Source organism: Oncorhynchus gorbuscha, linkage group LG20 (assembly GCF_021184085.1).
Source record: "Oncorhynchus gorbuscha isolate QuinsamMale2020 ecotype Even-year linkage group LG20, OgorEven_v1.0, whole genome shotgun sequence".
In the NCBI taxonomy this organism is placed as follows: domain Eukaryota; kingdom Metazoa; phylum Chordata; class Actinopteri; order Salmoniformes; family Salmonidae; genus Oncorhynchus; species Oncorhynchus gorbuscha.
Window position 1 is genome coordinate 13649801 of NC_060192.1, and position 20613 is coordinate 13670413.

Consider the following 20613-nt stretch of genomic DNA (forward strand, 5'->3'; position numbering starts at 1 on the left):
AGAGGTAGCCCTGTTCAGCCCAGTGATAGAGAGCGTGGCCCAGGGAATCTAACCTCCTGTAAATGGCGGAGCACTGTGACAGACAGTCAACAAAGAGGCTATTACCCTGACTCTACTCAACTCTCCATTCTCTCGAAACACTTTATCTCCCATTCTCTCGCTCTACTCCTACATTATGTGTTTTCTCATTCAAGTCTCTCTCGCTTTTCACTGAATTCAGTCTCTTTCACTGAATTCAGTCTCTTTCACTGAATTCAAACACCTTTCTCTCTTTCTCTTTCTCTACTCCCACCCTCCCTTCCTTTATGTGCTCTGGGTTAGGTCAGGTGGCCGGGGGAAGTGTGATACTGACAGCTTCCATTAGGTTAATGAGGTGTGGCCATTCGGGCAGAAAAACAGGCTGACAGGTTAACATGCTGGACCTGCCCGGGCTCTCCATGCCGCCCCCCACCACCCCATTCACCAGCGTGACGACACTTACATGGCAGCCTAAAGCCTAACTCAGGTGACATTAGCGGCAAGCAGCAAAAAGAAGAAAGAAGAAGTGGGCGAGGCATGTTCTCACGGATGGCCGTCAGGTCAGATAAGGTCTGGCCGTGTAATAAGCTCGCTTCCAGAAGCACAATATAACTCGACTGACTCGCTCACCTCTCCTACTCACTGGACAAAATCGCTCAGGGGCAGATGTGTTAGAGTGCCACCTGGTGGCCTGGCTACCGAAAAGTCTATAGAACACATGCCTCAAGCTAAAAAAACATATGCGTCAAGCTAGGATGTCATATTTCCTAGAAAAACGGTTATTTCTATAACAACAAGCGAAAATGAAATGCAGACTCCAACTCTAGTATTTGCTCTCTTTCTTCCTTGATCAAACAGGAACAAGGTTGACTGCCTTTGTAAGGACTTTTACAGAATGTTGTGGAGGTGAGAACAAAATTGTCAGACGTGTTAGTCTTGCGACTGGCTGACAGAAAGTGAGTCACAGAGAATTGACTGAGAGTCACAACAGTAATTGAAAGTCATATTCTTAAACATCTCACAACCACTCGGAGATAGCATCTGAGTCACCGGAGTCACCTGGGTATCCAGAGAACAGCGGTGGCCATAGAGAGGGAGCGTAATACTGGACAGGTGTAGGCATCATGGTTAAGACATTAGCATTATCACAGTTATTCTAAACCTCCAGATGAGGATGGACTTATGTGTGGACAGACTGGTGCATTATAGGTTCCAAGGCTACTTAGAGAATAAGTGGTAAATATATGAGAGGTACAACCACTTTAATTAACATGATGTTTGAAGATGATCCTTGAATCTTAGTTTTTTACTATGCACTGCAATTATTATGAACATCTGTTTCCCAAGCAGCATGAACCAGGTAACCCATCTCACTGTCTGGTAAAACCACACACCTCTTGTTGCCGGTCGCCACCGGGACCCTCCAGCCCTTGATCTGGCTGAGCTCGGGGTCAGCCACGTCGATGACCAGGGGGAGGAGGGGCATCCACACACTCATCTCCAGCTGGGCGCTCAGGTAGCTGTAGGTGAAGTTGAGCACCGTCCTCATCCTCCCCCTCGTCTCCTTCCCGTTCACAAACACATAGTCACAACGATCCGACACCTGTGGGGAAGAAGGAGGAGAAATAGGAAAACACGTTATCAAGAGAAAGAGCAACTAAGAGCAACAAAAACAACTAAGTTTGACATTTAGGCTAATGCTTTATGAAAGAATACGATGCAACATTCCATATTATTTTAAGGGCCAAGAGTTCGAAATTATTTCTATGCAAATATTAGTCATGCAAGTTTATATGGCTAGAGGCAGAAATTGTTTTTATTTTTATATCCTTCAAAAGAAAATATGCCATTTCCAAAGATTTTAAATCTCTCCCTCTGCTCAGTAATGATTTTGATGACAGACTTTGCATTCTTTGACCGTTATGAATGCCTAAACTTTGTTTTAACCCTATCCAAACCGTAACCCTTAACTTGAAAACATTTTGAAGTTTGACGTTTGGATATATGGATCGATGCTGAGCAGGAGGATCAACCCAGGGTGTAAAAAAAATATACAAATGTTACGTGTGGAGAAACGCGGGTGGGAGTAAACATCAGAATCTGAAGTGAAATTGGTAAAAACGGGATATATTGTTGGTGTGTGTGTGTGTGCATACTGACAAGGCAATACTGACAAGGCCAGAGGAGAAACAGGCTTAAAATTATTAACAGATGGAGCAGAGAAAGACACAAATCGCAAGTGCCAATCAAAAAACAAAACCCTAGCCTCAAGCCACTTCACGATTGGCTGAATCGGCCCCGTCTCCTCCAATCAGCTCCAAAGCCACTCACATACAGTGCCTGCAGAAAGTATTCACAACCCTTTTTCCACATTTTGTTGTGTTACAGCCTGAATTTAAAATGTATTAAATTGACATTTTGTGTCACTAACCTACACACAATATCCCATTATGTCAAAGTGGAATTATGTTTTCAAAATGTTTACAAATTAATAAAAAATTAAAACTGAAAAGTCTGGAGCCAATAAGTATTCAACCACATTGTTATGGCACGGCTAAATAAGTTTAGGACAAAAAATGTGGTTAACAAGTCTCATAATAAGTTGCATGAACTCACTCTGTGTGCAATAATAATGTTTAACACCCTATATATCCGCATATAAATCTGTCAGTTTTTATTTTATTTGTATACTACTCAATCCACAGCATCCCCCTGTGTTGCACTTCCACATCTGCTGAAAGGTGACAGAGTAGTGCAGTGTTTGTCAGACCATGAGACATCTTCCCACAAAATCGTCTACAGCATCCAAATCGTTTGGCCTATAAACCTATAACCCCTTTATGGAAAGATCAGACTCTCACAAACACGATGGTGTCCTCCGTTTTGCTATATGACCCTACAAGCTTCTTTGGACTCGTCTGAAGTAGATACAGCCGATCTTCCAATTTCTTTCTGTAGTGTCCAAACGGTGTGGGCTATATACATATGACCCCTCTGTGTAAAGCTGAAACTCCCATGAACACATACATTTTGGTTGTTTAGGACGCCCTCAGGCCTCACAAGACTCACCTGAAGGTCCCCCATTACCAGTTGAAAAAATGGATGGAAGTACAGCGCATTTGGAAAGATTTCAGACCTCTTGACCTTTTCCACATTTTGTTATGTTACAGACTTATTCTAAAATTGATTCAATTGATTTTTTCCCTTATCAATCTACACACAGTACCCCATAATGACAAAGCAAAAACATTTTTTTTATGATTGCAAATTTATTAAAAATAAAAAGAATAAAGTATACATTTACATAAGTATCCAGACGCGACGCTTGGCATTTAGGCCAAAGAGTTCAATCTTGGTTCCATCAGACCAGATTCTTGTTTCACATCGTCTGAGAGGCCTTTAGGTGCCTTTTGGAAAACTTAAAATGGGCTGTCATGTGCCTTTTACTTCCGTCTGGCCACTCTACCTTAAAGGCCTGATTGGTGGAGTGCTGCATAGATGGTTGTCCTATTGTGTTATTCAATATGTTTATATGGGCTAATAGCAGTAAGGCCAAATATACAGTAGGGCAGAAAAAGTATTGAGTCTCCCACTTAAAAAGATGAGAGGCCTGTAATTTTCATCATAGGTACACTTCAACAATGACAGACAAAATGAGAAAAGAAAATCCAGAAAATCACATTGTAGGATTTTTAATGAATTTATTTGCAAATTATGGTGGAAAATATGTATTTGGTCACCTACAAACAAGCAAGATTTCTGGCTCTCACAGAGCCTCTTTAGGAGGCTCCTCTGTCCTCCTCTCGTTACCTGTATTAATGGCACCTGTTTGAACTTGTTATCAGTATAAAAGACACCTGTCCACAACCTCAAAAAGTCACGCTCCAAACTCCACTATGGCCAAGACCAAAGAGCTGTCAAAGGACACCAGAAACAAAATTGTAGACCTGCACCAGTCTGGGAAGACTGAATCTGCAATAGGTAAGCAGCTTGGTTTGAAGAAATAAACTGTGGGAGCAATTATTAGGATATGGAAGACATACAAGACCACTGATAATCTCCCTCAATCTGGGGCTCCATGCAAGATCTCACCCCATGGGGCCAAAATGATCATAACAACGGTGAGCAAAAATCCCAGAACCACACGGGTGGACCTAGTGAATGACCTGCAGAGAGCTCGGACCAAAGTAACAAAGCCTACCATCAGTAACACACTACGCTGCCAGGGACTCAAATCCTGCAGTGCCAGACTTGTCCCCCTGCTTAAGACAGTACATGTCCACGCCCGTCTGAAGTTTGCTAGAGAGCATTTAGATGATCCAGAAGAAGATTGGGAGAATGTCATATGTTCAGATTAAACCAAAATATAACTTTTTGGTAAAAACTCAACTTGTCGTGTTTGAAGGACAAAGAATGCTGAGTTGCATCCAAAGAACACCATACCTACCGTGAAGCATTGGGGTGGAAACATCATGCTTTGGGGCTGTTTTTCTGCAAAGGGACCAGGACAACTGATCCGTGTAAAGGAAAGAATGAATGGGGCCATGTATTGTGAGATTTTGAGTGAAAACCTCCTTCCATCAGCAAGAGCATTGAAGATGAAACGTGGCTGGGTCTTTCAGCATGACAATGATCCCAAACACACCGCCCGGGCAACGAAGGAGTGGCTTCGTAAGAAGCATTTCAAGGTCCTGGAGTGGCCTAGCAAGTCTCCAGATCTCAACCCCATAGAAAATCTTTTGGAGGGAGTTGAAAGTCCATGTTGCCCAGCAACAGCCCCAAAACATCACTGCTCTAGAGGAGATCTGCATGGAGGAATGGGCCAAAATACCAGCAACAGTGTGTGAAAACCTTGTGAAGACTTACAGAAAACGTTTGACCTCTGTCATTGCCAACAAAGGGTATATAACAAAGTATTGAGATAAACTTTTGTTATTGACCAAATACTTATTTTCATAGCTCCTCAATGAAATAGGGTACAGGAAAATAACAACAATCCAAAATTCCTTTTTGATACTTTCACAAAGCTAACTAAAAAGCTGCATTCCCCAAGAGAGGATGGCATTCAATTTGGCAGTGATAAATTCATGAACTTCTTTAAATCTGCGTATTCCTTCAAAGCCCAGTTGTCCTAAATCTGCACAACTCTGCCAGGACCTAGGATCAAGAGAGACACTCAAGTGTTTTAGTACTATATCTCTTGACACAATGATGAAAATAATCATGGCCTCTAAACCTTCAAGCTGCATACTGGACCCTATTCCAACTAAACTACTGAAAGAGCTGCTTCCTGTGCTTGGCCCTCCTATGTTGAACATAATAAACTGCTCTCTATCCACCGGATGTGTACCAAACTCACTAAAAGTGGCAGTAATAAAGCCTCTCTTGAAAAAGCCAAACCTTGACCCAGAAAATATAAAAAACTATCGGCCTACATCGAATCTTCCATTCCTCTCAACATTTTTCAGAAAAGTCTGTTGCGCAGCAACTCACTGCCTTCCTGAAGACAAACAATGTATACGAAATGCTTCAGTCTGGTTTTAGACCCCATCATAGCACTGAGACTGCACTTGTGAAGGTGGTAAATTACCTTTTAATGGCATCAGACCGAGGCTCTGCATCTGTCCTCGTGCTCATAGACCTTAGTGCTGCTTTTGATATCATCGATCACCACATTCTTTTGGAGAGATTGGAAACCCAAATTGGTCTACACGGACAAGTTCTGGCCTGGTTTAGATCTTATCTGTCGGAACGATATCAGTTTGTCTCTGTGAATGGTTTGTCCTCTGACAAATCAACTGTAAATTTCGGTGTTCCTCAAGGTTCCGTTTTAGGACCACTATTGTTTTCACTATATATTTTACCTCTTGGGGATGTCATTCGAAAGCATAATGTTAACTTTCACTGCTATGCGGATGACACACAGCTGTACATTTCAATGAAAGATGGTGAAGCCCCAAAATTGCCTCAAAATTGCCCTCGCTAGAAGCATGTGTTTCAGGCATAAGGAAGTGGATGGCTGCAAACGTTCTACTTTTAAACTTGGACAAAACAGAGATGCTTGTTCTAGGTCCCAAGAAACAAAGAGATCTTCTGTTGAATCTGACAATTAATCTTAATGGTTCTACAGTTACAGCGTTACAGCTGGAGGCAGGGCTTTCTCCTATAGAGCTCCATTTTAATGGAATGGTCTGCCTACCCATGTGAGAGACGCAAACTCGGTCTCAACCTTTAAGTCTTTACTAGAGACTCATCTCTTCAGTGGGTCATATGATTGAGTGTAGTCTGGCCCAGGAGTGTGAAGGTGAACAGAAAGGCTCTGGAGCAACGAACCGCCCTTGCTGTCTCTGCCTGGCCTGTTCCCCTCTTTCCACTGGGATTCTCTGCCTCTAACCCTATTACAGGGCTGAGTCACTGGCTTTACTAGGGCTCTTTCATACCGTCCCTAGGAGGGGTGCGTCACTTGAGTGGGTTGAGTCACTGATGTGATCTTCCTGTCTGGGTTGGCGCCCCTCCGTGGGTTGTGCCGTGGCGGAGATCTTTGTGGGCTATACTCGGCCTTGTCTCAGGATGGTAAGTTTGTGGTTGAAAATATCCCTCTAGTGGTGTGGGGGCTGTGCTTTGGCAAAGTGGGTGGGGTTATATTCTTCCTGTTTGACCCTGTCCGGGGGTGTCATCGGATGGGGCCACAGTGTCTCCTGTCTCAGCCTCCAGTATTTATGCTGCAGTAGTTTATGTGTCGGGGGGCTAGGGTCAGTTTGTTATATCTGGAGTACTTCTCCTGTCCTATCCGGTGTCCTGTGTGAATTTAAGTATGCTCTCTCTCATTCTCTCTTTCTCTCTTTCTCAGGACTACCTGACATGATGACTCCTTGCTGTCCTCAGTCCACCTCCAGTTTCAACTGTTCTGCCTGTGATTATTATTGTTTGACCATGCTGGTCATTTATGACCATTTGAACATCTTGGCCATGTTCTGTTATAATCTCCACCCGGCACAGCCAGAAGAGGACTGGCCACTCCACATAGCCTGGTTCCTCTAGGTTTTGGCCTTTCTAGGGTGTTTTTCCTAGCCACCGTGCTTCTACACCTGCATTGCTTGCTGTTTGGGGTTTTAGGCTGGGTTTCTGTATAGCACTTTGAGATATCAGCTGATGTACGAAGGGCTATATAATTAAATTTGATTTGATATTTTCCACCATAATTTGCAAATAAATTCATTAAAAAATCCTACAATGTGATTTTCCGGATTTTTGTTTCTAATTTTGTTTGTCATAGTTGAAGTGTACCTATGATGAAAATTACAGGCCTCTCTAATCTTTTTAAGTGGGAGAACTTGCACAATTGGTAGCTGACTAAATACTTTTTTTGCCCCACTGTAATTGTTCATCAAATAATTATTTTATACTTCAAAGGGTCTTAAAATTCCAAATCAAATTGCAAAAATGTTCCTTGGTATGACAGCCTTAAAACAACTCCATATGGTTTAGTAGAAGCGCATTCCATACATTCCATAAAGCTTTGTAGACAGTGCTTTGACTGTAACGGGTTAAGAACATTTTTGAATGACAATAAGGACAATAACCTAAAACACAATGCCAAATCTTCACTGGAGTTGCTTACCAAGAAGACGGTGAATGTTCCAGAGTGGCCTTGAAGCATTTTGAAAATAACAATGGGCACAATCCAGGTATGGAAAGCTCTTAGAGACTTACCCAGAAAGACAGCCGTAATCACTGTCAAAGGGGCTTCTACAAAGTACTGACTCATGTGGTGTGAATGGTATTTCATTTTCAATAAATTTGCTAACATTTCAAAAAATATGTTTTCACATTGTCATTGTGGGGGATTGTGTGTAGATGGGTGAGAGAGAAAAAAACAATGAATAAATGTTTAATTTAGGCTGTAACACAAAAACATTTGGAATAAGTCAAGGTGTATGAATTCTTCCTGAAGGCACTGTATGTGGCCACTGAACCACAGATGGACCAATGACATCGTAGGGTTAAATCACTTGATCAGGCATGTCTTCTTTCACAGAATCCTTGGAGGACAGATTTTGTTTTAGTGTCTCCATATTCAACAGCTTGTCAAAGCCTTTCATTTATAATAACAACCATTTTCCATTCATCTGAAGCTTTGTATGGAGTGATAATGAACATGGGCATCACTGTTTATCTCAGCATATGCCCACAGTTTGGATGTGCAATTAGTCTTTTATAAAACTAGTCAAAAGCAGACTATCATCACTCTTCGCTGGACGTGTCTTGGCAGTTTTGTATACAAATTATTTCAGACCACCCACTCCTCATAGCACCAATCTGACAGTTTTAGGCTTCTCTGTCAGCTCAACCTCTCTCTCTTCTCTTGCTCTCCTTTACTCTCTCCTTCTTACTCTGGCTCTCTCTTCTCTATGCTTCTCTTCTCAGTCTGGTATCTTCATTTAACTGTCATAAAAGCAGGCTGTGCCTTAGAACCTACATTAACCTGGGTGAAGCTCGGTCGTCAGGTGAACAGGGTTTCCTCAGACACATTGGTGCAGGTAAGTTAAGCGGACTGGTGTGAAGAAGCGCAGTTTGGAGCGTCATGTTTTGGAGGATGCATGACTCAACCTTTGCCAATCGAGCCTGTTGGGGAGTTGCAGCAATGAGACAATATTGAAATTGGGGAGAAAAAGAGGGTAAAATACAACAACAACGAAAAATTGACGGAACTGCTCTTCCTCCACAGTGTCGCCCTCCCAGAGTGCAAAGAACCTTGGCGTGATCCTGGACAGCACCCCTGCCGTTCTCTGCAAACATCAAAGCAGTGACCCGCTCACGCAGGTTCATGCTCTACAACATCTGTAAAGTACGTCCCTACCTCACACAGAACTGCTCTTCCTCCACAGTGTCGCCCTCCAGAGTGCAAAGAACCTTGGCGTGGTCCTGGACAGCACCCTGCCGTTCTCTGCAAACATCAAAGCAGTGACCCGCTCACGAAGGTTCATGCTCTACAACATCTGTAAAGTACGTCCCTACCTCACACAGGAAGCGCTGCAGATCCTAATCCAGGCACGTGTCCTCTCCCGTCTGGACTACTACAACTCGCTGTTGGCTGGGCTTGTGCCATCAAACCCCTGCAACTTATCCAGAACATGACAGCCTACCTGGTTTTCAGCCTTCCCAAGTTCTCCCATGTCACCCCGTTCCTCCGCACATTCGACTGGCTTCCCCCGAAGCTAGGACAGCAGAGTCCCTGCTGGAAATCATCTGAAACCCTACCTCTTCAAATAGTATCTTAAATAATCCTACCCCCCAAAACAATAAAAAATAACACTTAACCAGAACTTGCACTTGCCACCCCCCCCCCTTCAAACTATTGAAATAACTGATTACTTTTATGACCCACAATCAAATAGTGGATCAAACCTAATCCCTATTGTTGCTCTGTTTACTAATCTGAGACTATTTAATTTTGACTTGCACAGTGTAACTTTCCATTCCATTCACATGAAAGTACGGTACATGAAGTTTGTATAATACAAACAGAAACTACCTTGACACCAGATACGTTTCCCAATGAGAGGAAAGGGGCTCCTTAACACACTGGCATGCCCTTTGACCTTTCTGAGCTGTGAGACAGTCAATAGGGAAGTCACAGTCCTCAGTAACGACACTGGGTGCAATTACGGTTGGCCATGGCTGCTTTCACAATGCTCATCAGGAAAGAATGCCAAAAGTCAGGCAAAAATAGACCGGAGAGAGGGAACAGCCACTCCCCAATCAATTCTGCTGGAGAGCTAATATGAGAAATGCTTAATATATCTTAACTATAATTTGGGTGGGAGGTGAGGAGAGGGGGTACAACGGACTGTTCCTAAAGCCTCTCTAATGGGGGTGCTGTGGGGAGGGCTTCTCTCCATTGATCAACATATCTCAGTGGATATTTAAACCTACTGAGAGCTCTCACTCTCTAATGTTCTATCACACACACAAATAAAAATCTACACACACAAAATACACACATACTGTGCATAATCATACATATACACAAATGCATACCCCCCCCCCCCCCACACACACACACACATGTACAGACATCCCCCTCTCACATTATCATAACCTAAGCAATTATCAGTGTGTGCTGTTTGAGACAAAAACTGGGAGGGAAGTGGAGAGCAGAGTGCTGTCTGTCTATCTGTGTTGAATAGAATCCGCACTATAGATATAACATTATTATTATCAGCATTATCACAATTTTAATTAGCACTGGCACTGGGTCTATATCTAATTAGGGTACCTTAACCAATCTACTTGGAAAAGAGAATTAAGTAAATTACCAAAAACCGTCAGCATATGGTAATTCTGCCTAACAAGGTTAGAGTATGGTGTTCCTCAATATACAGTACATACATACACACCAGATTTGGGTTTAAACAGTATTTACAGGTAGGCCGGGTTGCACTTTTTCCATTTATTATAACAAGCAAGCTTAATCAAGCACAGAAGGTTCAAATACTATATTAAATTATTTCAAATACTCTATGTCGGGTACACACAATCACATGTTGTTTATTCTGTGTTGTACTAAAGGGCACAGCTTTCACTCATCAAAGCCACTCTACAGGTGTCAGATCTTAATATGACCCATTTCATCGCAGGAGGAGAATAATCCTGCAGTGGGAGGATTTGAATAAATATTTCAAATGTATAATTGCCGCCAGGGGGCAGCTGGAAGCGGTGTTTGTAGATTATACAATGCAGTACCTACTTTAGGGGGCTATGGTGTGAGGAAGGCTCTGCAAACCAACCGACCTCATACATCATGTATTCTCATGGCTTGTCAAAGCCTTGTGACCTGCTGTAGGGCAGTGGTCTGAGCAGCACACTTCATCTCTGAGCATGAGTTTGCGCCCAGCGCTATTGTTTTGACACTTTGGATGAATGGAAACTTATGTCGGTGTAGCATACCTTTATTATTTAACCAATGCAAAGGCTGCTCCCTGCCTGCCTCCAAAAAGCACTTACCCTAGTAGGTAGCACCTTTTCCAGTAGGTTACTGCCATTTGAGATGGAATTTGTAGGCAGCATCACATGATAACGCGTTCACATTCCGCCAAAAGCGAGACAATTGTAGCCACATTGTGGCCCCTGTAGTAGAATGAGCAACTATTTCAGTAGACAGCTATCCCCAATATCCCAAATCCACGTGATCGAAGCAATATTGAAGTGTGGAATCAGATTGTTCGGACCAGCGTTGAACAGACCTGAAAGCGGGAGCTTCCTGTTTCATTTCTGTCTATAGGCTGGATGCAACAAAATGGAGTCGTGGTCAGCTTTTCCGAAAGGAGGGTGGGGGAGGTCCTTATATGCGTCGCGGAAGTTTACATAGAGTCAAATAAAGTTTGTTCAGGGCCATCAATGTTTCTGCTTGGGCGGGAATATATGCGGCTGTGATTATAATCGAAGAGAATTCTCTTGGTAGATAATGCGGTTCGACATTTGATTGTGAGGAATTCTAAGTCAGGTGAACAGAGAGACTTGAGTTCCTGTATGTTGTTATGATCACACCACGTCTCGTTAATCATAAGGCATACCCCCTTGCCCTTCTTCTTACCAGAAAGATGATTGTTTGTCGGCGCGATGCGTGAAGAAACCAGCTGGCTGTACCAGCTCCGATAGCGTGTCTCGAGTGAGCCATGTTTCCGTGAAGCAAAGATTGTTACAGTCTCTGATGTCTCTCTGGAATGCTACCTTTGCTCGGATTTCATTTCATTAACCTTGTTGTCAAGAGACTGGACATTGGCGAGTAGTATGCTTGGGAGTTGTGCGCAATGTGCCCGTGCCCGGAGCCTGACCAGAAAAACGCTTCATCTGCCCCTTTTACAGCGTCGTTGTATTGGTTCGCCGGCTGGGATCCGATCCATTGTCCCAGGTGGTGGACAAAACATAGGATCCGCTTCGGGAAAGTCGTATTCCTGGTCGTAATGATAGTGAGTTAACGTTGCTCTTATATCCAGTAGTTCCTCCCGACTGTATGTAATAAAACCTAAGATTACATGGGGTATCAATGTAATAAATAACACGTAAAAAAACAAAATACTGCATAGTTTCCTAGGAACGCGAAGCGAGGCGGCCATCTCTGCCAGAAGTCGTCATCTCTCAAGGTGTTCAAGGTTTCCTCTCAAGGTGTTCAATGTTTCCTCTCAAGGTTACAGCCTGTATAGTGTACACTCACCTTGACCACCTCTTCATCGGTCGACCGACACTCTACCGACTCTGTTACATCCGTAACTGTGCCGTCTGTTCCTACGGTGACCACCTTTACTGGCACGGCAACTGTCCTCCCGGTGAGCACAGCTGTATTCAGAATCTCAGTGTCCTGAGAAGAAGAAGAAAAGAGGAGTTCAGAGTTAGGTTCTACTGAGGAGAGCAACCACGCTGACATGCAGATGCGTTGTTTACTGTGCCTATTGCAATATTAGTTGCTCACATTGTCATCTAATTGGAATTAGCCTACAACTGTCATAAAGTTCGATAAATGAGTCAGTATGTACAGTAAATGCTTACACATCTGCTGTACATCCTCATTTCTCTGTGAATAAAGCACCAACAATCCAGTCAAATCCCTATACAGTAGTTAAGGTTTCATTAACACGCTAGATTGCCAGTCTCTAATGATACAATATATCATGAACATTGTAATCATAGATACTGCAAATTGCTGCTTTCATTAAATGATGTGAACAGTGATGATAAGATAGTGTAATCTTGACGCTGTTACTCAGACGAAGCAGAAGAAAGATAATTAGATGAATGAATCTACTCTTAATCCCCCTGGCTCTGTGTTTGCAACCATCATGTAAAGGCACACACACAGACACACACACACACACCTACAAGCAGGCACACACACACACACACACACACACACACACACACACACACACACACACACACACACACACACACACACACACACACACACACACACACACACACACACACACACACACACACACACACACACACACACACACACACACACCTACATTCAGGAACCCACACAGACACACGTACACACACAGACACACGTACACACACAGACAGACAGGCACACATTGTCACTTTGTTACTTCCATTGGCCCTCTCCTTTTGTGCAAACAGATATTATTTTATGCTCTGCTGTGGATAATGGAATATCAGCCCTCTCTCTTTCTCTCTTTCCCAGTGTCTCAAGATCTCCCTGCTGATTCCTCTTACCAGGATCCAGTCTTTTTCCCCTCTCTATCATTTCACCTCTAACGTTCTTTAATGGGAAGTAAATATATTGGCTCACCTCTCTAAATTCAAACCAATGATTATTAAGATAAAATGTTGTTAGCCTCCAGAGCTCTTCCCATGAAATAACTAAAAAGTGTAGTTTTTCTTTGATTGCATAACTATGCTGAGGTGAGTCAGATGAGCAGCCAGGGCCGGGTGTGCAAACACAGTGATGAGAACTAGTCTGAATTGATCATGTTTTAATTGCACGAAGAGCCATTGACACCTGCAAAATCAGCATGAATTGTGGTAATAATTTGTTATTGGTTAGGATATTGAAGGTTGTGTGTATTATTGCAGTGAAAAGGGGAAGTATAGAAAGTGTCTGTCCAGACATGTACTTGCTTTTCTGGTTATTAATATTTCTAAGGAAGTAGGCAAAGGACAACAGTTGATTCTCAGTTCCTGACAAGCTAGGCTAGTCTCTGTGGAACTAGGGTAAGGAGAGATGTGGAACTCAACATCGAGGTCAAGGTGAGGACAACAGCTGAAGAAGGACGAAACCAACCTAAGAACACTGAAGTCTAATCAGACACACACACACACACACCTCTCTGCCCATGAAAGTTCTGGGCTCAGGCCGGGCCAAGAAAATACCAATAAGAGGAACAGACTCAGTTCTTGCCGAGCAACAGAGAACAATTGTCTATCTTAGACATACAAGGAGATGACTGCTCCTAGTAGGACGCTATAAATATGTGTTTGTGTGACTTGTATGTTGTGTTATGCAGCGGCAACATCCTGTTGGGTGTAATAAATCTAGTTTGAGCTTTCCTTAGAGTCTGTCTGGATGTGTACCAGAACTTAAACCTAACAACAGTGCTGACAGTCTAACACAGAGTTATCCACACTGTTTCATTTACTGTCAAAAATATCAATTTAACAAGACCTGGAAAAAGGCTCTGATTACAGTAATATGGGTGGAGGAACCAATCTCCCTAGTAAATTAAAACCTGGGGAAGACATTTTCAAAAATGTTTAAGGGGTAGAACAGTTTAATATTGCAGATAGATTGTAGATGCAATCAATGTAATTGTCTGCATCATTTCCAATCCCCGAAATATAATTTTTGCAACTATATATATTTATATATACAGTACCGATACAGTACCGATCAAAAGTTTGGATTCACCTACTCATTCAAGGGGTTTTCCTATTTTTTTACTATGTTCTTAATTGTAGAATAATAATAATAATAATAACACATATGAAATCATGTAGTAACCAAAAAGTGTTAACCTCTAGGGGGCAGTATTTTCACCTCCAGATGAAAAGTGTGCCCAAAGTAAACTGCCTGTTACTCAGGCCCAGAAGCTAAAACACTAAGGTTTCCAAAACTGTTACAATAATGTCTTTGAGTATAACAGAAATCATATGGCAGTCGAAAAAAATATTTTCATGTGGTTTTTCAACTCAATGCCTATAGAGAATCCAATGGGTTAGGAATAAGATGGAAGTTCCTATGGCTTCTACGAAATGTCAACAGTCTATATATATGGTTTCAGGCTTTTATTATGAAAAACGACGAGTAAAAAGCCATTTTGGTCAGAGGACAGAGGAAGTATGCAGACCTGATTTGGGCACGCTCCCATGAGCGCACCGTTCATTTCTGTTGAAAACGGATGAATTATAAACATCGTTTGACATGTTTCGACAAACTTTACCGGTACTTTTAGTATGTATTCGTCTGCCTGTTGTGACCGACTTGGAGCCATTGGATTACTGAACAAAACGTGCCAACAAAATAGAGTTTTTGGGACATAAAGAGGGACTTTATCGAACAAAACAAACATTTACTGTGTAACTGGGAGTCTTGTGAGTGCAACCATATGCAGATCATCAAAGGTAAGTGATTAATTTTATCGCTAATTCTGACTTTAGTGACTCCAATACTTGGCTGGTAAATGTTTGTACGCTTTTTTACACGGGGCACTGTCCTCAGATAATCGCATGGTATTCTTTCGCCGTAAAGCCTTTTTGAAATCTTACACAGCGGCTGGATTAACAAGAAGTCCATCTTTAAGCCGATGCATAACACTTGTATATTTTATGAATGCTTATTATGTGTATTTCTGTCTTTTGAATTTAGCGCTCTGCAATTTCACCGGATGTTGGCCAGGTCGGACGCTAGAGAGGTTTTAAACAAATCTAAATATATTTGAGATTTTTCTAAGGTGCCACCCTTTGCCTTGATGACAGCTTTGCACACTCTAGGTAATTCTCTCAACCAGCTTCATGAGGTAGCCACCTTGAATGCTTTTCCAAAAGTCTTGAAGGAGTTCTAACATATGCTGAGCACTTGTTGGCTGCTTTTCCTTCACTCATCCCAAACCATCTCAATTGGGTTGAGGTCGGGTGATTGTGGAGGACAGGTCATATGATGCAGGACTCCATCACTCTCCTTCTTGGTCAAATAGCCCATACACAGCCTGGAGGTGTGTTTTGGGTCATTGTGTCATGTTTTGTCATTGATTATCATGTCTTGTCCCTGTGCTTCCCCTTCTATTCGTTTCCCTCTGCTGGTCTTATTAGGTTCTTTCCCTCTTTCTATCCCTCTCTCTCCCCCTCCCTCTCTCACTCTCTCGCTCTCTCTTCTCTCTATCGTTCCGTTCCTGCTCCCAGCTGTTCCTATTCCCCTAATCAATCATTTAGTCTTCCCACACCTGTTCCCGATCCTTTTCCCTGATTAGAGTCCCTATTTCTCTCCTTGTTTTCCGTTCCTGCCCTGTCGGATCCTTGTCTATAATTCACCGTGCTGTGTCTATGTATTGCCCTGTCGTGTCGTGTTTCCCTCAGATGCTGCGTGGTGAGCAGGTGTCTGAGTCTGCTAGGTTCAAGTGCCTTCCCGAGGCAACCTGCAGTTCTTGATCAAGTCTCCAGTCTGTTCTCGTCTTTACGAGTAGTATTATGCCTTTTGTTTTGTAAAGTATCTTTACTGGATTAAAAACTCTGTTTTCGCCAAGTCGCTTTTGGGTCCTCATTCACCTGCATAACAGAAGGATCCGACCAAGGAATGGACCCAGCGACTACAGATGCTCGTAACACTGCCGTCGAGATCCAAGGAGCCATGCTCGGCAGACACGAGCAGGAATTGTCTGCTGCTCGCCATGCCGTGGAGAACCTGGCCGCTCAGGTTTCCGACCTCTCTGGACAGTTCCAGAGTCTTTGTCTCGTGCCACCTGTTACTTCCTGGCCTGCCGAGCCTCCGGAACCTAGGGTTAATAACCCACCTTGCTACTCCGGGCAGCCCACGGAGTGCCGCTCCTTTCTCACCCAGTGTGATATTGTGTTCTCTCTCCAACCCAACACATACTCTAGCGAGAGAGCTCGGGTTGCTTACGTCATTTCACTCCTTACTGGCCGGGCTCGAGAGTGGGGCACAGCTATCTGGGAGGCAAGGGCTGATTGTTCTAACAATTACCAGAACTTTAAAGAGGAGATGATTCGGGTTTTTGACCGTTCAGTTTTTGGTGGGGAGGCTTCTAGGGCCCTGGCTTCCCTATGCCAAGGTGATCGATCCATAACGGATTACTCTATAGAGTTTCGCACTCTTGCTGCCTCTAGTGACTGGAACGAGCCGGCGCTGCTCGCTCGTTTTCTGGAGGGACTCCACGCAGTGGTCAAAGATGAGATTCTCTCTCGGGAGGTTCCTTCCAGTGTGGACTCTTTGATTGCTCTCGCCATCCGCATAGAACGACGGGTAGATCTTCGTCACCAAGCTCGTGGAGGAGAGCTCGCGTCAACGGTGTTTCCCTGCTCCGCATCGCAACCATCTCCCTCCTCTGGCTCAGAGACTGAGCCCATGCAGCTGGGAGGTATTCGCATCTCTACCAAGGAGAGGGAACGGAGGATCACCAACCGCCTGTGCCTCTATTGCGGATTTGATGGACATTTTGTCAATTCATGTCCAGTAAAGGCCAGAGCTCATCAGTAAGCGGAGGGCTACTGGTGAGCGCTACTACTCAGGTCTCTTCATCTAGATCCTGTACTACTATGTCGGTCCATCTACGCTGGACCGGTTCGGGTGCTACATGCAGTGCCTTGATTGACTCTGGGGCTGAGGGTTGTTTCATGGACGAAGCATGGGCTCGGAAACATGACATTCCTTTCAGACAGTTAGACAAGCCTACGCCCATGTTTGCCTTAGATGGTAGTCATCTTCCCAGTATCAGATTTGAGACACTACCTTTAACTCTCACAGTATCTGGTAACCACAGTGAGACTATTTCTTTTTTGATTTTTCGTTCACCTTTTACACCTGTTGTTTTGGGTCATCCCTGGCTAGTATGTCATAATCCTTCTATTAATTGGTCTAGTAATTCTATCCTATCCTGGAACGTTTCTTGTCATGTGAAGTGTTTAATGTCTGCCATCCCTCCCATTTCTTCTGTCCCCACTTCTCAGGAGGAACCTGGCGATTTGACAGGAGTGCCGGAGGAATATCATGATCTGCGCACGGTCTTCAGTCGGTCCCGAGCCAACTCCCTTCCTCCTCACCGGTCGTATGATTGTAGTATTGATCTCCTTCCGGGGACCACTCCTCCTCGGGGTAGACTATACTCTCTGTCGGCTCCCGAACGTAAGGCTCTCGAGGATTATTTATCTGTGTCTCTTGACGCCGGTACCATAGTGCCTTCTTCCTCTCCGGCCGGGGCGGGGTTCTTTTTGTTAAGAAGAAGGACGGTACTCTGCGCCCCTGCGTGGATTATCGAGGGCTGAATGACATAACGGTTAAGAATCGTTATCCGCTTCCCCTTATGTCATCAGCCTTCGAGATTCTGCAGGGAGCCAGGTGCTTTACTAAGTTGGACCTTCGTAACGCTTACCATCTCGTGCGCATCAGAGAGGGGGACGAGTGGAAAACGGCGTTTAACACTCCGTTAGGGCATTTTGAGTACCGGGTTCTGCCGTTTGGTCTCGCCAATGCGCCAGCTGTTTTTCAGGCATTAGTTAATGATGTTCTGAGAGACATGCTGAACATCTTTGTTTTTGTCTATCTTGACGATATCCTGATTTTTTCACCGTCACTCGAGATTCATGTTCAGCACGTTCGACGTGTTCTACAGCACCTTTTAGAGAATTGTCTCTACGTAAAGGCTGAGAAGTGCTCTTTTCATGTCTCCTCCGTTACTTTTCTCGGTTCCGTTATTTCCGCTGAAGGCATTCAGATGGATTCCGCTAAGGTCCAAGCTGTCAGTGATTGGCCCGTTCCAAGGTCACGTGTCGAGTTGCAGCGCTTTTTAGGTTTCGCTAATTTCTATCGGCGTTTCATTCGTAATTTCGGTCAAGTTGCTGCCCCTCTCACAGCTCTTACTTCTGTCAAGACGTGTTTTAAGTGGTCCGGTTCCGCCCAGGGAGCTTTTGATCTTCTAAAAGAACGTTTTACGTCCGCTCCTATCCTCGTTACTCCTGACGTCACTAGACAATTCATTGTCGAGGTTGACGCTTCAGAGGTAGGCGTGGGAGCCATTCTATCCCAGCGCTTCCAGTCTGACGATAAGGTTCATCCTTGCGCTTATTTTTCTCATCGCCTGTCGCCATCTGAGCGCAACTATGATGTGGGTAACCGTGAACTGCTCGCCATCCGCTTAGCCCTAGGCGAATGGCGACAGTGGTTGGAGGGGGCGACCGTTCCTTTTGTCGTTTGGACAGACCATAAGAACCTTGAGTACATCCGTTCTGCCAAATGACTTAATGCCCGTCAAGCTCGTTGGGCGTTGTTTTTCGCTCGTTTCGAGTTTGTGATTTCTTACCGTCCGGGTAGCAAAAACACCAAGCCTGATGCCTTATCCCGTCTGTTTAGTTCTTATGTGGCTTCTACTGATCCCGAGGGGATTCTTCCTTATGGGCGTGTTGTCGGGTTAACAGTCTGGGGAATTGAAAGACAGGTTAAGCAAGCACTCACGCACACTGCGTCGCCGCGCGCTTGTCCTAGTAACCTCCTTTTCGTTCCTGTTTCCACTCGTCTGGCTGTTCTTCAGTGGGCTCACTCTGCCAAGTTAGCTGGTCATCCCGGTGTTCGAGGCACTCTTGCGTCTATTCGCCAGCGCTTTTGGTGGCCGACTCAGGAGCGTGACACGCGCCGTTTCGTGGCTGCTTGTTCGGACTGCGCGCAGACTAAGTCGGGTAACTCTCCTCCTGCTCGGTCGTCTCAGACCGCTCCCCATTCCTTCTCGACCATGGTCTCACATCGCCCTAGACTTCATTACCGGTCTGCCTTTGTCTGCGGGGAAGACTGTGATTCTTACGGTTGTCGATAGGTTCTCTAAGGCGGCACATTTCATTCCCCTCGCTAAACTTCCTTCCGCTAAGGAGACGGCACAAATCATCATCGAGAATGTGTTCAGAATTCATGGCCTCCCGTTAGACGCCGTTTCAGACAGAGGCCCGCAATTCACGTCACAGTTTTGGAGGGAGTTCTGTCGTTTGATTGGTGCGTCCGTCAGTCTCTCTTCCGGGTTTCATCCCCAGTCTAACGGTCAAGCAGAGAGGGCCAATCAGATGATTGGTCGCATACTACGCAGCCTTTCTTTCAGAAACCCTGCGTCTTGGGCAGAACAGCTCCCCTGGGCAGAATACGCTCACAACTCGCTTCCTTCGTCTGCTACCGGGTTATCTCCGTTTCAGAGTAGTCTGGGTTACCAGCCTCCTCTGTTCTCATCCCAGCTTGCCGAGTCCAGCGTTCCCTCCACTCAAGCGTTTGTCCAACGTTGTGAGCGCACCTGGAGGAGGGTGAGGTCTGCACTTTGCCGTTACAGGGCACAGACTGTGAGAGCCGCCAATAAACGCAGGATTAAGAGTCCAAGGTATTGTTGCGGCCAGAGAGTGTGGCTTTCCACTCGCAACCTTCCTCTTACGACAGCTTCTCGTAAGTTGACTCCGCGGTTCATTGGTCCGTTCCGTGTCTCCCAGGTCGTCAATCCTGTCGCTGTGCGACTGCTTCTTCCGCGACATCTTCGTCGCGTCCATCCTGTCTTCCATGTCTCCTGTGTCAAGCCCTTTCTTCGCACCCCCGTTCGTCTTCCCTCCCCCTCCCGTCCTTGTCGAGAGCGCACCTATTTACAAGGTACGTAAGATCATGGACATGCGTTCTCGGGGACGGGGTCACCAATACTTAGTGGATTGGGAGGGTTACGGTCCTGAGGAGAGGAGTTGGGTTCCGTCTCGGGACGTGCTGGACCGTTCGCTTATTGATGATTTCCTCCGTTGCCGCCAGGGTTCCTCCTCGAGTGCGCCAGGAGGCGCTCGGTGAGTGGGGGGTACTGTCATGTTTTGTCATTGATTATCATGTCT

General features: G+C 44.6%; 1 pseudogene; it reads right to left on the reverse strand.

The window, feature by feature from the left end:
* LOC124006627 overlaps positions 1-20613 on the reverse strand; it is a 149194-nt pseudogene that overhangs the window by 13721 nt on the left and 114860 nt on the right.